Below are 15,152 nucleotides of genomic sequence, written 5' to 3'. Positions count from 1 at the left end.
ATCCCCTTCCCCTTCCAGAGAAGTTCGGATTCCTCTCCCTTTAGAAGTAGCTAATGTGGCAATAAGGCTCTCTTCCCACCCCCTACCAGCTGTCCCCTCACTCCAAATCGTCTTCCAAGAGGAAAATTTGGCAGTGGAGGACTCCTCAGGACTGATACGACAGCAGAGGTGTATCTGCTCCTGTTTTAAGCAAAACCCACTCCACTCTTCTTCCATGCTGAGAGCATGTGGGCGCTGTAAATTGAACAAGTGATTGCAGCATAGACACAATGTATATAAATGAATAAATAGTAGTAACTCTCACACAACTTAGGAAACTCACAAGTTCTTTACTCACTTTCTTACTCCACTTTCCCTTGTGCTTGGCAAGCATCCAAGTCCCTCACTCTAAACTACTTGCATTGCACAGCTTTCTGCCATCTGGAAATAGATGGTTGTAAACTACTGGAGAGCTGTTTACTAATGCACTGGTGAAAAGGTGGGAGCAATAGGCTGCTATATAGTGAAAGGGATGCAGAAAGTGATACCTCCAAAGCATACAAGCTTCACAAGCTGCAGTAAGAACCAAAAAAACCCAGAACAAAAACCAAGAACAACACCCCATCCCATAGAGTCAAGGCCACTATTTTTAAAGTTAAAGCAAAGTCCATTTTAATTTTTGTTAAGTGAAAGTTTTCTTTTAAGGGAACCAGGGTAACAGCAGTAAAGATACAAGAGGCTTGCGTAGCTGGGTTTCATATCAGTTGTGGTAGGAAACCAGTTCACAAACGATCATCAGAGAAAAACCTCCTTAACACCAAAGTTTCCAACCAGAAGCTCCCAAACAACTGATTTCAAAATCAGAAACAGACTCCTTCAGCTGAATGCAGGAAAGAAGTTAGAGGACACTAACGTCGTCTCACCTTCACATATTTCTAAATACTCTCCCATTCCCCTCCACCCCGTGCTTGTTACCTATATGGCTTGTCAGCAGGCCTCTATAGCTGTTTTGCTGACACATTAGGTCTTGCTGCCAGATTACCTGCAGTCAGATCAGGTGAAGCTGCTTACCTCTATAGTGCTGGTAATGATTTCAGAGGCATCTGTGCAAGGATGGGAGTTTGGCTTTTAACTTCTTTTTGAGCTCCTCAAAGTTCTCCTATTAAAACTATTAATTTTCCCATAGTTTTTATAAAGATATTTTAAAGGTGCCAAGACAGATTCTGATTGCAGTTTCAAGTCACTGTAAATCTGGAGTAATTAACTTAATGAAGTTACTCTGGATTTACACCAGTATTCAGTCAGAACCTGGGCTGCCAACTGCAATGCTTTTCTGTGTTGAGAATCAAGAACTTTGAGAAAAGAATCTCTGAAAACGTGAAGATACATTATCTTTTCCCTTCTGATACTTGACAGAGATGCAAATTGAGATTTGATCTTTATAATCACACAGATGTGGGCTTGAATTTCCCGATGAAAACTGAGTCCCTTGAATCTTATTAAGATTTTAAATTGACATTTTCATACACATCTGGACCTACAAAAGAGAGGGAAGGAATGGTTTTCGGGCTTTTCTATTGCAACACATACCAATATTAATCACAACTAGTATTAATCATTCAGCACTTGCCTGCATTGGACCTTGTATATACAGAAAGTTTCACCCATTTAACTAATAGTGCACATATTTAAACTGATCTGAAATTTAAATTGAAACAGTACAATCCCCTGCATTCATATCTTTTTCACTTTTCAAATGATTTATTTCAGTATGTTTTAAGCCAATTAGGAACAGAAAAAAAAGTAAGTTACTTGAACCAAGACACAAGTGTGTAGAAGGTTGCACCAAGTTAACTAAACTGGCCTAGGAACCGTGACTGGGTCTTCAGAGTCACAGGGCACGTCTACACATGCACTAATGTCTATTAGCCTATTTTAATGAACATGAAAGTATCACAAAAAATCATGCTTATTCGCTAATGGACTTTCAAATGGCTAATGTGCCTCTTTCTAGTACCTTTCATTGGAGAGTGTGTCTATATGTGCACTTTAATGTGCATTAGCTTATTTTAATGCACATTAAAATGTCACCAAAAACATTTAAGTGCATTAAAATAGGTTAATGTGCACTTTTCTAGTACCTCACAATGGTGCAGTAATGAATGTGTAGACACACCCACTGAGTCTACACTCCCACCATTTGATGTGGGGAAACCAGGTCATATAATCCTTTAATTAACTTTTTTCAAACTTGTTCTTAGAACTAATTAGATTTCTTTGCTCCGCTCCTATTAAGAGGTTCTTTTAGAACATCATTTCTCTGGTTAGAAACTTCCCTCTATTGTCCAGCCTACATTTATTTATGGCCTCTTTATACCCATTTGTTCTTGGGCCAAAGATATTCATTAGCTTTAATAGCTCTTCTCCCGCCTTAGTGTTTACCCCTTGATAGCTCTGTATTTATGTGGATTACTTTTTTTGTTGTTGTATTAGGGTCGGGACACTTCATTGTCCCTGTGTAACCTGTTTGTGGGGCCCTTCCTCCTCCTGGCATCCTGAACAGTAAAAAAGAGAAGAGCTTTAGATGGATTCTCCTCTCTCACCCTTTATTTTTCTAAGCTAAACAACCCAGAGCCTTTTAGTCTTATGTTGCATGATAGGTTTCCCACTCCCCTGATCAACTTTCCCTGCACTTGTTTCAGTTTGAACTCATCTTTTTTAAATACAGCACACTTGAATTTTTTGTGCCAAGGTCACTAATAAAAGCAAAAACAAAATAAAACATGATCAATCCCTGGACTGATCCTTGAAAAATCCCAGTAGTAACTTCTGGGTATGCTGATACTTTTTATTTCACCATATACCACTGTAGCCTCCCCTATAGCCAGTTCTTTACCCACTTTACAATTCTTGTACTAAACACCATCTTCTCTAGTCAAACTAATAGTTGCTCATGTGGCATTGTACCAAATACCTTAATGAAGTCTAGAGAGAGACTGTATTTCCTTTGTTTGGGAAATCAGTTATACAATCAGTAAAGCATGATCTACCTTGGGCAAACTCATGTTGCATTGTATAATATTTTCCATTTATGTCACTTTTTTTAAAGTGTCCTTCAAAATTTGTTCAAATGTCTTGCAATACTACTGAGATCAGACTAACAGTGTAGTTGCCTCAACAGTTCTCCCAGCCCTTTTTTGATAGGCATGCTGTATTTGCTATGCACCAATCATACAGTATCATCCATGACTAGATACTATACATCCATTACAAGTTCTTGCTGCTGACTTGCAATTTCATATGCCATCTCTTTCATAATTTCAGGATGGAGATTATCTGGCCTTCCTGACTTGGATGCACTAAATTCTTAAGCCTTGCTTCTACCTCAGATGTGGCAACACTTATTTTCATACTCTCATTCCTGTTACCCATCCTGTCCTTACACACATGTTCAAGCATCTTCCATACTGAGAACTGAAAAATCCCCCCCTCCTTTAGTATATGGACCCCAGTTTTAATGTCTTTTTCATCCCGCTATACAGCAGCTCCAATTCTTTTCTTGTTCTTTTAATGTATTTATTTTGCTGTATTTATTTTTAATGTATTTATTTTGCTAGTTGAAAATTATTTATCTAGCTGAAACATCTTTTGCTATTCATTTTAATTTCTTTTGAAATGTGGAACTCAACCTAACATTGAAACCAGCATAAATTTGTATGTAGATAAGGCCACAAATTCCCAACTAGGCTCTGGCTTCCCCTACATGTTTTAGGTGAAGACACAGCAAGCCTCTACCCTATTCCAGTGTATCTGGGAACAGAGGTAGCCCTACTCTTCGTTCTCTGGACAATATTTTCTTTCTTTCGTTTAATTTAATTTTGCCCTCCTGGAATTTCTAATGCTTTCCCTGCCTCCTGTCATTCGCCATCCTTCTGCTTTTTCTGCTCACGGTTCCCACATCTTAACTTTTCACTTCCTTCTCTGCTATCTTGCCTGACTTCCTCTCATCACTGCTGCAGTGAGAGGAAGTGAAAGAGCCAGCTGGGTCCATGGAAATTTGGCTGAGATGTAATATCTGTGGCAGATGCAGATAGCAGATGCAAAACACTGAGAGTCCAGGTCAGAAATGCAGCTAAGAAAGATGTGAGGCTGATCAGAAATTCACAGTCCTGGCCAAACTGAGACTATTGGTTTCTCCTGGGGAAGAAAGCTCAGGGGACAGGAACAGATGCCACCTTTTTTGGGCAGGATGGCATACAGGCTTCAGCGTTAATTTCTTCTCATTGGTCCCTTTTAGATAGAAATGAAGAAGTGTATGGGGGAGAGAAAGAAGGGTACTGCAAGTCTCTTTGCTCCTGGCAAGAGGAGGTGCTCCTTGTATTTGCTACAGCTTCCAATTACAGCATATAAACATTGTGAATTGTCAGTCACCAGCTCTGCAAAAATAATCAGGGCAGAGTGGGATTTACATCATCAAGCTTCAGAATTAAAATATTACATCATGATTAGGACATATGATTCCTCTAACAGGAAGCAATTTTGTGTTACATCTCCAAGGGCTTCGATACTATGGAGTTATTAAGAAACATGTGCATGGAAGGATGATTATCCTTGGTCCTCAAGGATGATTATCCTTGGTTCTCAATGTCCTGCAGACAAATCCTAAGAGGCCCAGTACAGAATTTGCTATTTAAGGGAGCTGTTAGTGACCCTGTACATTACTCCAACCCTTTCTGCAGTATGCAAGGATCAGTACTGGGGTGCATCTGACCCAGTATTTATTTGCAGATTATGCCAGCTCAAGGAGATTAACGCATGGGCCAGGCCCAGGGGCCCCCAGCTGCCTGGATTCCCTTGGGAAATGGTGGGTTTCCCCTTGCAGGCAGGCAGTATTCCAGCCTACAAGGAGTCCTGCTTGGGGCTGCCGGGAAATGCAGGGGCAGTGCCAGCCTCTTCCCCATAGTGGGCTGGGCCAGAAGCACTGCCATGCCTCTGTGGGCTGTGGGCATGAGTAGGGTGGGAAGATGGCAGTGACAGTGCTGGGAGGGGTGGCTATGGGGGGGGCTAATGTGAATTTTGGGATGGCTATAGCCACCCTGAGCCTCCCCTAGTAACGTCCCTGTGCATGTGTGTGGCTGCACGGGGCCAGGAACACAGCCAGGCAGCCAGCTCCCTGCAGGTAAGTCTAATGGGGGGAAGGGGCATAAGGGAGGGAAGGGGTAAGGGGGGCAGATTGAGGCCCCCATAGTGAGGGAGGGAGTGGGGTAGGGGCCAGAACAGTGCATGGGACCCAGGGCAGGGAGCGGGATGGAGCTACAGATGGCTCATCCAGGGGGCACCAGGGGCAGGGAGGGGAAGGGAGAGCCCCGAGTCCACAGTGGCCAGCTTACACCTGCCCTTGCCCTGCTGGGATCCACTCCTGTTGTGGCAGGGGGCTGGGGGAGCAGGGAGGAGAGGTGGGCATGTGCCACTCCACCCCCAGTCTGCCCAGCCTCCCCTGAGGGGCACAGAGCCCCCACCACCCTTGGCAGTGGCAGCACTAGGAGGGAGAGGGGCCCCTCGCCTCGCTAGAGTCCAGCTCCCATGGGGGGTAGGAGGCCTCTAATTTTGTGTTTGCCCAGGGCTCCAGTAAATCTTAATCTGCCTCGGTGTGGCAGTGATAACTGAGTCAAGGCACAGCCTGAAAGCATTCCTCAAACCAGGAAGGCTAGATTTAAATTATGCAGAAACAGGCTGGGAAGAGGCAGTTACCTCACCCTGAATGTGGGTCATGGTAGCATGATGCAACATAGCTATCATTTTGAGGCTATTATTTTGCTCCAGTTGATTGAAGCAACCGTAGTCAGTCCCAGTGCTGTCTGACTTTATTACATTGATTTTTGGAGCACCTGCAAAATCAGAAGAATTGAAAACAATATACTGAAACTATATTTTAGAGAACTAGAACATGTCTCAGTACACCCTGGGAGGATACTGGGAGCAAGAGAGAGAAATAACAATGATACTGAGATACTGCACATATCACGTTACAGTTGTTCACATGTGCTTGCAGGGCCACAAAAGATACAGTGTGATCAGACAGTTGAAAACTCTTAAGCTGAAGAGTTTCCCATCATTATCAATATGCAACATTTATCAGAAATCTACCCAATAAAGAATTCAATTCTATGCAACAATTTGACATTTCTCCCCCCAAAACATTTACCATAAAGCTGAAAAACTGCAAGGATAGTAGGCTCATAGGATATTAAATTAATAAGGGAAAGATCAGACATTTTTTCTCTGTCATTTACTACCACAAAGTAATCCTGGGCTAGACTTCTATGTTATGGACACTATCGTTAATCTGACTGACTTTTTCCTTCATGTGGTTTTGATTGTGAATTGTAATATATGGTGCTTTATTAACAGGTGAATGCTGTAAATAAGCGCACTTGCCGTTCTTATTTCCATAGTAGTGTATAATAGAACCCAAAGTTAAAATGTAATTGATAATTATATGATAAATTAATCATAGGCTTCTGCATAATAACTTTGATCATTATAAGCTTAAGCTAGCAAACAACAATTATCCATGATGGCTGGTTCTGCAGAAACAGTGCAAACCTCCTGGGCTTCAAGAAATGTCAGAGGCAGCTTCCTATCCCAAGGAGGAAGTATGCATCCTCTGATAGCTATTCTACAGCCAGCCTCTCTCAGGAGAAAAGGCTGTGATTTCACTGGCTCAATTACCAGATAAAAATAGATTCACCGCAGGAACGGTGGGGGGAATCACTGAGCATGCTTCTGTAAGCATCCCCTGCCAATACAATGGGAAGATCACCAGAGAGCGAAAAAATATTTTTTTTCACTTTTCTGGCAATGTAATTTTTTTTTAAGTGCTAGATGGCTGGAATAATATCCGTGGCCCTCTGCAGAGCTGGAAGTTAAGTGAGGTCTTTTCTTCTGAATTGGCATGGAACTGGCACGTGCCTATTTACAGGTAGATTCTCCAACTTCTTCAGAGCCCTGTCAGCTGGGTATTTCAGTCTGCTTTCTTCCTGCTAGAATTTTGTGACGCCTTCAGAAAGAGAAAACTACCCAAGAGCTGGTGCTGAGGGAGAAGATAGTTTTGATAAATATTGGAGGGAAACATTGCTTCCCTTTCACTCACTCCCATATACCCGTGGGCAAATGAAATAGCTTCTTACTAGGGGTGCACCGATAAAGATTTTCTTGGCCGATATCGATGACCGATTATTAACCAGCCATATTAGCTGATCCCGATTTGATAGCTGATTGACAGGAACAGAGCCTGGCAACATGGAGAACAGTGTCTGGCTGGTAAGTCTCCGGGGGGGCGGGGGCGGGCATGAGGGGTACAGATTGAGGTGCCCATGGAGAGGGAGAGAGTGGGGCAGGGGCAGGGGCTCCCCAGCCAGGGTGGTGAATGTGACCTCAGGAATGGGACAGAGCCATGGGTAGCTCATCCAGGGGGTGCCAGGGGGTAGAGAGAAGGGGCAGATTCCTGCCACTGCGCACACTTCAGGGCAGGCATAGGGGGCATGTGGCCCCCTGGATTTGTGTGCAGGGCGAGGGTGGGCTGCCCACTGTGGGGTCAGAGCTAGGGGCTGTGCTGGCCTCTTCCTGGTGGGGGGGGGGGTTAGCTAGGGCTGGACTTGGGATGGGGGAGGGCAGGCAGTGGCACTAGGAGGGGTGGTTATGGAGAATTTTGGGTTGGCTATAGCCCACCCTGTAGCCACTCCTCCCAGCACTGCTGCTTGCCTCACCCCTGGCTGCTCGGAGCCCAGCCCTGACCCCCTCCCCTGCTGGGAAGAGGCTGGTGCAGCCTTGGCCCCGAGCTCACAGTAGGCAGCCCGCTGCTGCCCTGTGGACAAATTCAGGGGGCCCCATGCCCCCCATGCCTCCCCTGGGGGTATGCACAGTGGTGAGGAGAAGCTCCCTCCTCCCCACCCCAACTGCACCCCTTGGATGAGCCACCCACAGCTCCATCCCACTCCTGGGATCACATTCACTGCCCTGGCTGGGCAGGACCTGCCCCTGACCTTGCCCCTGCCCCACTCCCTTCCTCACCACGGGGGCCTCAATCTGCACCCCCCACACTCTTCCCCCCCAAATTACCAGCAGGAAGCTTCTCTCCAAGCTGCCAGGCTGCATTCTGGTTGTGCACATGCTGCGGCTGTACCCATGCATGCTGCATTTATCAATGACAGTATTGGCTACATCGCCCAAAAAAAGCCGATTGCTGATAATGTTAATTTTCCCATTATCAGTGCCAATCCAATATGTAACTGATATATCAGTGCACCTCTACTTCTTACATATTAATAGCACATCAATGTGGATGATGGACATGACTGTCTTCCCTTAGCTTTCTGGAAAATATTTTATAATGCGTCATACCATTTATTTTGCATATAACATGCCTAACATTGTGATAAATCAAGTTAGACAGCTACCAAGCTCTCTGACTAATCTGTTCTGAAGTTCAGAATAGACTTCATGGGCTTCATCTTGTAAAATATCATTAGTCAAAAAAAAGACCACATTTTGCAGTACATATGTATAAATTTAATAATTACAGAAATAACTTGTTACTACAAAAATCCTTTAAAATGTTCTATCATGATTAATGAAATCCAACATTCCTTCTTGGTGCCAGCAGCTACCTAAACAAAGTGTGGACCTGAGGTTTCTATGAAACTACAAATGAATCCTTCAGTTGGGCTAAGTCAAGATGTCCTAATGAATTATTTTCTCTGCATAGTAATGGGACACTGAAAACTTGTTACAGTACAGTAATCCTAAAATGATGAGTTTATGAAAGATTTGAGCCAAAAATGTTAGCTTTTGAATGAAAACTCTTAATTTGTGAGCTAGAGGTTTATCATGGTAGTAACTGACATTCCTCTCAAGCTAGCTTTATCAATATATAGGGTATCTGACACACAACTTTGCTTGGGCTAAATTATTTGGAGAATTATAAAACTTCGGTATGCCTAACAACAAAGCTACCACTGCTCAGAGCTATTCAAACACACTATTAACTATTCTCCCTTCTTATTCCTGTTTGACATTTCCTCCTCCTCTTCTGTTCTTCTGAAACCTCTCAATAGAGAGGTTTTATGAACAGCAGGAAATGCAGAGAATTTTAGAACAGAAGCATTCCCATCACAGTATAAACCACTTAACATAATTAACTGCCTGAATATTACTAAAACAATGTTTTCTTTGTTAGATCTTACCAGAGGAGACAGATTAAAAAGGTATATGCTGACAGTCCTGAATATGAAAACACTGTTTACTATGTCTTGATAGGTTTAGTTTAATACCCATTGGTAAAAGCTCTGCATTTTCCCCCCTGAATTTTCCTGTATTTTTTCCAAAGATAAGTTACTCTTTGATCTATTTCACCATTTTTTGTTACTGTAATAGTCTTCTGTGTATATAAGGAATTATTTTTCAACTGTCTATGGGCATTTTCTGTTATTTTGATGCCCACAGGATTTATAGTCAGCAATATCTGAATACAGTAGGCCTTATTAAAATTCTGTCCTGACTCAAAAAAAATGAACATAAGCCTGGCAAAAAAATACATGGCTTTTAGTTGCTCAAAAAACATAATTATATCAGTTAACGTGGATTATTTTTAATACTCTCTTTTTATGTTGCATTATTATCTCTTCTGAATTGAAGCTTGACATTTAGCTAATAAACTAAGGCTTTCAATGAGGTCTAAAAGAAGAGGACCCCAAACCCATGTAGATCTTTAATGGAGGCAGTGGAATGTCACTTGTATATAACATTTTATCTCCAAGGAGCTCACTGCAGGATTGGGGCCTTAATGCAGTCTTTCGTATATTCACTGTTATCCATTCCTAAGAAAACACAATCAGTACAATTGTATTCTGGTGAACCATGAAAACAACTGGGTCCTTGTTGATGAAATCCCTGACTTTCATAGAACCATAGAATCAATGAGTCAGAAGGGACCTAGGCAAATCATCTAGTCTGACCCCCTGCCATGGGCAGGAAGGAGCACGGAGGGTGGCAGGGGTCATAAGACCCCAGCCAGGTGCCTATCCAGTCTCCTCCTGAAGATCTCCAGGGAAGGTGAGAGCACCACCTCTCTGGGAAGCCTCTTCCAGGCTCTGGCCACGCTTACCGTGAAGTAGTTCTTCTTAATATCCAACCTAAACCTATCCTCCCTCATCTTGTTGCCTTTTTTCCTGGTGAACAGACTTTCCCCGAGTCCCTGCTGGTGGCCCCTGATAAGGTTGTAGGAAGCCACAAGATCCCCCCTCAGTCTCCTCTTGCGGAGACTGAAGAGATTCAGGTCCCTCAGCCTCTCCTCATAGGGCTGGCCATGGAGGCCCTCAGCTATACGAGTGGCCCTCCTCTCCACATTCTCCATGTCCTTCTTGAAGTGCGGCGCCCAAAACTGGACACAGCACTCCAGCTGTGACCTGACCAGCGCCACATAGAGGGGGAGCAAGACCTCTCTGGGCCTGTTAGTGATGCCCCTGTTGACACATGACAGAGTGAGGTTGGCTCTGCCTATTGCTTCATCGCATTGGCGACTCATATTCATCCTGGAGTCAATCATGACTCCAAGATCGCTCTCTGCCTCTGTGCTGCTGAGAAGGTCAGCCCCTAACCTATAACCATAATGCTAGTTCCCTCTGCCAAGGTGCAGCACTCTGCACTTGTCCTTGTTGAACCCCATCCTGTTCAGATCCGTCCACTTCTCCAACCTATCCAGGTCTGCACGAACCCATGTTGGTTACCCCTCAACATCACTTTGGCACCCAGCCTCCCGAGTGGAAGCCAGAACCCTGTGTCAGATGCCTATGCTCACTATTCACTGCTTGGGGACAATCAGGCACCCCATAAATGTCTCTAAACTAGCCAGTACCATGAGTGCACTGCCAGTAAGGGCCAGATTAGGAAGTACCATGGACAGCACCTCCACAGAGTATAGTAGGGATGGGCAATTATTTTGGCTGGAGGTCTGCTTAATGAGCTTAGCTGAGCTGTCAAGGGCCACATGGTTAGCCCCTAACCCCTGACCTTTGCCACCACCAGTCTCTCCCTTTGACCCGGAAGTAGTCCAGGGGGAGAGGGGGGATGGTGGGAGCTTGCCATCTTGAAACTGGGGGAAAAAACATATACTACAAAAATCAGACATCTATTATAACTTACTTTAATTTTTTTAATGTCAAGATTTATGTGTGTTTGCATAGAGTATCTAGAGGCAATTGCATAATAACTCAAAACACACTCTTACTTTTGCATATTGTATGTGGGGCAGTTAAGGGGGTGCACGTGGGGGTTGTGTGGGGAGGAGTAGGTATGAGGTTGTGGGGTGTGTGTATGTGGGTATGGTGACGGGTGTGTGGGGGAGAGTCGGGGGTAGGTGTGGAGGGGTATGGGTATAGGGTGTGTGGGAAGATGTGGGTATGGGTGTGGTAGGGGTGGGAGGGTGAGAGTGTGTGGAAGGATGTGGGTGTGTTTGGGGGTATGGTGGTGGGGGCATGGTGGTTACTTTTTGTTCAAGTAACCCCCTATGATGCTTTGTTCTGGAGCTAGTATAAGTATCACTGCAATATGTCTAGTAAACAGATTATGAAGAAAGTGGGCTGAGGAGCCATGTGTGAGGTTGAAGGGAGATGGGCTGCGCATGAGAAAGAGAGAAGTGGGCAGTGGAGCGGCACACAAAGGATAAAAGAACATTGTGGGATTGTGCATGGGGTTGGAGGGGATCTGGCCAGTTGGACTATGCAGGGCACTGTGAAGTAACTGGACTTTGGGACTGTAGCAAGAAACAAGAAACCTTTTTTTTGCCTGCCCCCCACCTCCAATGTGAAGTCCCTCCACATGGCAAAAAGCCCCTTTTGCAGTATTTGCCCCCTTTTGGGGATGCTTTCCCTTTTCTACACTTTCTTCCTTCCACCCTCTTCTTTTATTATATTATTTCTATAGCATATAAGGTGTACTTGTAATAAAAATATAGTTTGTAGATGCTTTTATGGGTATAAAATAGTATTATGCATCAGCATGTCCCATCCCCCCATTGTATTTGGTCTATTTGTTGTATGTGCCATGGCATTTCACCCTTTTGTTTTATATTCTATGCTTTTTAACTTTGTAACAAAGGTACTTTAAGTTTAAAAGTAAGTTGTACCATGTAACAATGTTAGCAAGGGTGGGAATCAAACCGCAGTTTCTCTGTATGGAGCGAATCCCTAAATAAATCTTGATTGATTGCATAACAAGTTAATGAGCAGCAATTAACACCTACCAAAGCACAAACTAAGGAGAGGAAAGGATCAATACAGAGCCAGGAACTCCCTGAAACTTCAGTTAGAGGTATAGAAGCCCCCATTTAAACTAATCACAGAAGTGAATTAATCAAACTTCATCAACGGACTCCCGAGACTGCACATACCTGCAGACATGACCACTGGGGCTGACAGCTGCCATCCAGCAACCACCAAGGGGGACATCCCAGGAGGTCAATGACCTCTGGATTGGGTAAGCCCGAAAATTGGGGAGTCAGCAAAGTCTGCCAGAGAGGGATAAAAGGCACTGAAGAATGACCCCCAATGGCACACTCTTCAACCTGACCAGCACCTTGCCTGCCCACCCAAAAGGACCAGCTGGCGACCCCCTTCTGAAGCAACATCGCACTGAAAGAAGCCTTGACTGGTCATCGCCGGCAGACTCCAGCGCTTGGGGATAGGTATATCTTGACTCTGGTGCTTAGTGTTCATAGCTAGCTACTGAGAGTGTGTATGTGTGCATGAATGTGTGTGTTTGAGGGGATCAGCCCCAAGGTTTATGATCTGACTTCTGCATCCATCTAATAAACTAGAATTTTATGATGATTCTGTGAGTTGGTCCTTTGTAGCCAACAGGATCACATGGGGTTGGAAGAGGCGGAGAGTGGGACTACACAGGAGGCAGCAAAGGAGGCTCGGGGTGTTCAGGAGAAAGTAGGCATAGAATAAGGTGCTGGATGTGGATGCCAAGCACTAAAACAATGGGTGTTGGGGTTCTGGGCTAGTTGTGCTATAGGTGACAGCGTGAAAATAGGGCTAAGAAGCAACTGGACTGAAAGGCGATGGGTAAGGCACCTGAAAGTTAATGCACATTAACTAGTTTAACGCAAAACTCTTTGACACAAAATTTTCACTAGGTACTTACAGAAACACCTCTGGAAGTAGGAACTGGAGCCCAGCTGACTGCCTGCCCAGTAAGCTCCTGAACCATGTTTTGCCTTATGATTAGCCAGTGAATTTTGCAATGTATAAATTTCCTTCTGCACAGCTTCAACAGGAGAAGTGGAGTGCTCCCCCAAACTCAAATCTGTGGACCACTTCTTTAGGAGTGGGAAGTGTGAGCTTGAGCCCCTTCATGCCAAGGAGGCAACTGAACCTGGATCTTATGACTTCTGAGCAAGTGGCTATAATTATGCAGGAAGAGAAACCCTGTGGTTTTCAGAAGAAGCAGTAGCTGTCACTGCATGTTGCAGGGAGCACAATTCTGTGGGTGCTGGGTGGGCCCTGAGAATGCCTTTTTGATCTAGTCTTTAGAGAAGGGGTGGGGAATTATTTGGGCCGGGGGCCACTTATGGAGCTTTGGTGAGCTGTTGTGGGCTGGGTCACCACCCTTCTTCACCCTACCCCAGCAACAGCTCACCAAAACTCCCTAAGTGGTAGATTATTAGACCAGTCCAGGGGCACTGGACTGAGCAGACAGGTGGCAGGGCTTTCCATGCAGACCCACCCAGGACCTCCACAGGCCAGGTGCACTCAGCGAGGCAGTTGGAATAGTGCAGCAAGTGGGTGAGAAGTGACATCCAGGAGTGGGATGGGCAGGCAGGGCCAGGGCCTCAGGGCAGTGACAGCATAAAGCCAGGGCCCAAGGCAGAGCCATGATCTGTTCCCAGCATGGGCCTGTGTTGTCACTACCCTGCAATCCCAGCCTTGGCTGTGGCCCTGCTCCCAGACGCCACTCCTTGCCTGCCCACAACTCCATCCCATCCACTCAGCCAAGCACATCCTGCCCACAGGGGTCTCGGGCTGGTCTCCCTAGAGACCCCACCCACACACCCACTTGCTCCATCTGACACCTGTGGCAGTGGGTGTGGGGCAGACAGGCCAGGGTACCTGCCAGTGGGCCTGGGGCTAGCAGTGGCAGTGGCAGCATTGACACTGGCAGTAGCAGCTAGAAGGAGCCACCACTGTTGGGAAGCTGAGTCTGGCTGCCATACTGCCCTAGCTGTTGTGCACCTGGGGCAGCAAGACCAGCCACATGTATCACAGCTAAGGGACCCACCACAGGCTGTATTAAATCCCTTAGTGGGCTGGATCCAGTCCACAGGCTGTATTTTCCCACCCTTGTTTTAGAGGCCTGGGTAGAGTTGCATCTACTTTCTGAATCCCATTTGGGCTTACATACAGAGATGTTCAGCTGTCGGGACTGCAGCAATTCTGAGCACATGCAGAACCACAGTTCTAAGAATGCCTTTTAGATCTAGTCAACTCTGCCTAGGCAGAATTGCATCTACTTTCTGAATCCCATTTGGGCTTATGTAGATATGTTCAGCTGTCAGGAACCACAGCTCTAAGCACCTCTGGAGTTTAGATGCCACCTAGATTAGGTAAGCCAAGATTCTGAAGATCACAATTTGGATTTAGGAAGAATTTAGACACCTAAGCCTCCTTTTTTGGTGTTTCACAGATTCTGTTTGCCTCATATGATACTCCTTGGATCTGATTCTCAGATTAGCTATGCAGTGGGAGCTCCTCTTGAGTCAGTTTGAAAATGAGAACCCAAGTGTTTCACACTGTGAATCCAAAAAAAATGGAAGTAATCAAAATTAATGTCCACTTTTGAAAACACCGATCTTTGTTTTTTGTCTTAAGAAAGGACAGCAAAACCACCTCAACTGATTTAAGAATGAGCATGTATCCAAGAGTTGCACAGCTGAAGCTGCCTAGAAAAATCTCCAGTATTTTTTTCTTAAAGGTAGACAGTAGAAGACAGGACAACTTCAGTTCATCTGGTTAAATATCTCAATCCTGATCTCACTCAGCAAACATATTTATGATATGCTAGAGTCCAAAATCAGAGAGAGCCTACTCCCAAAACATTTTTTGGATGAGACT

This window comes from Crocodylus porosus, unplaced genomic scaffold (genome assembly GCF_001723895.1).
Source record: "Crocodylus porosus isolate Cpor-Errol unplaced genomic scaffold, CroPor_comp1, whole genome shotgun sequence".
Classification (NCBI taxonomy): Eukaryota; Metazoa; Chordata; order Crocodylia; family Crocodylidae; genus Crocodylus; species Crocodylus porosus.
The sequence above is the reverse complement of the archived record's forward strand: the minus strand, read 5'-3'. Positions refer to the sequence as shown.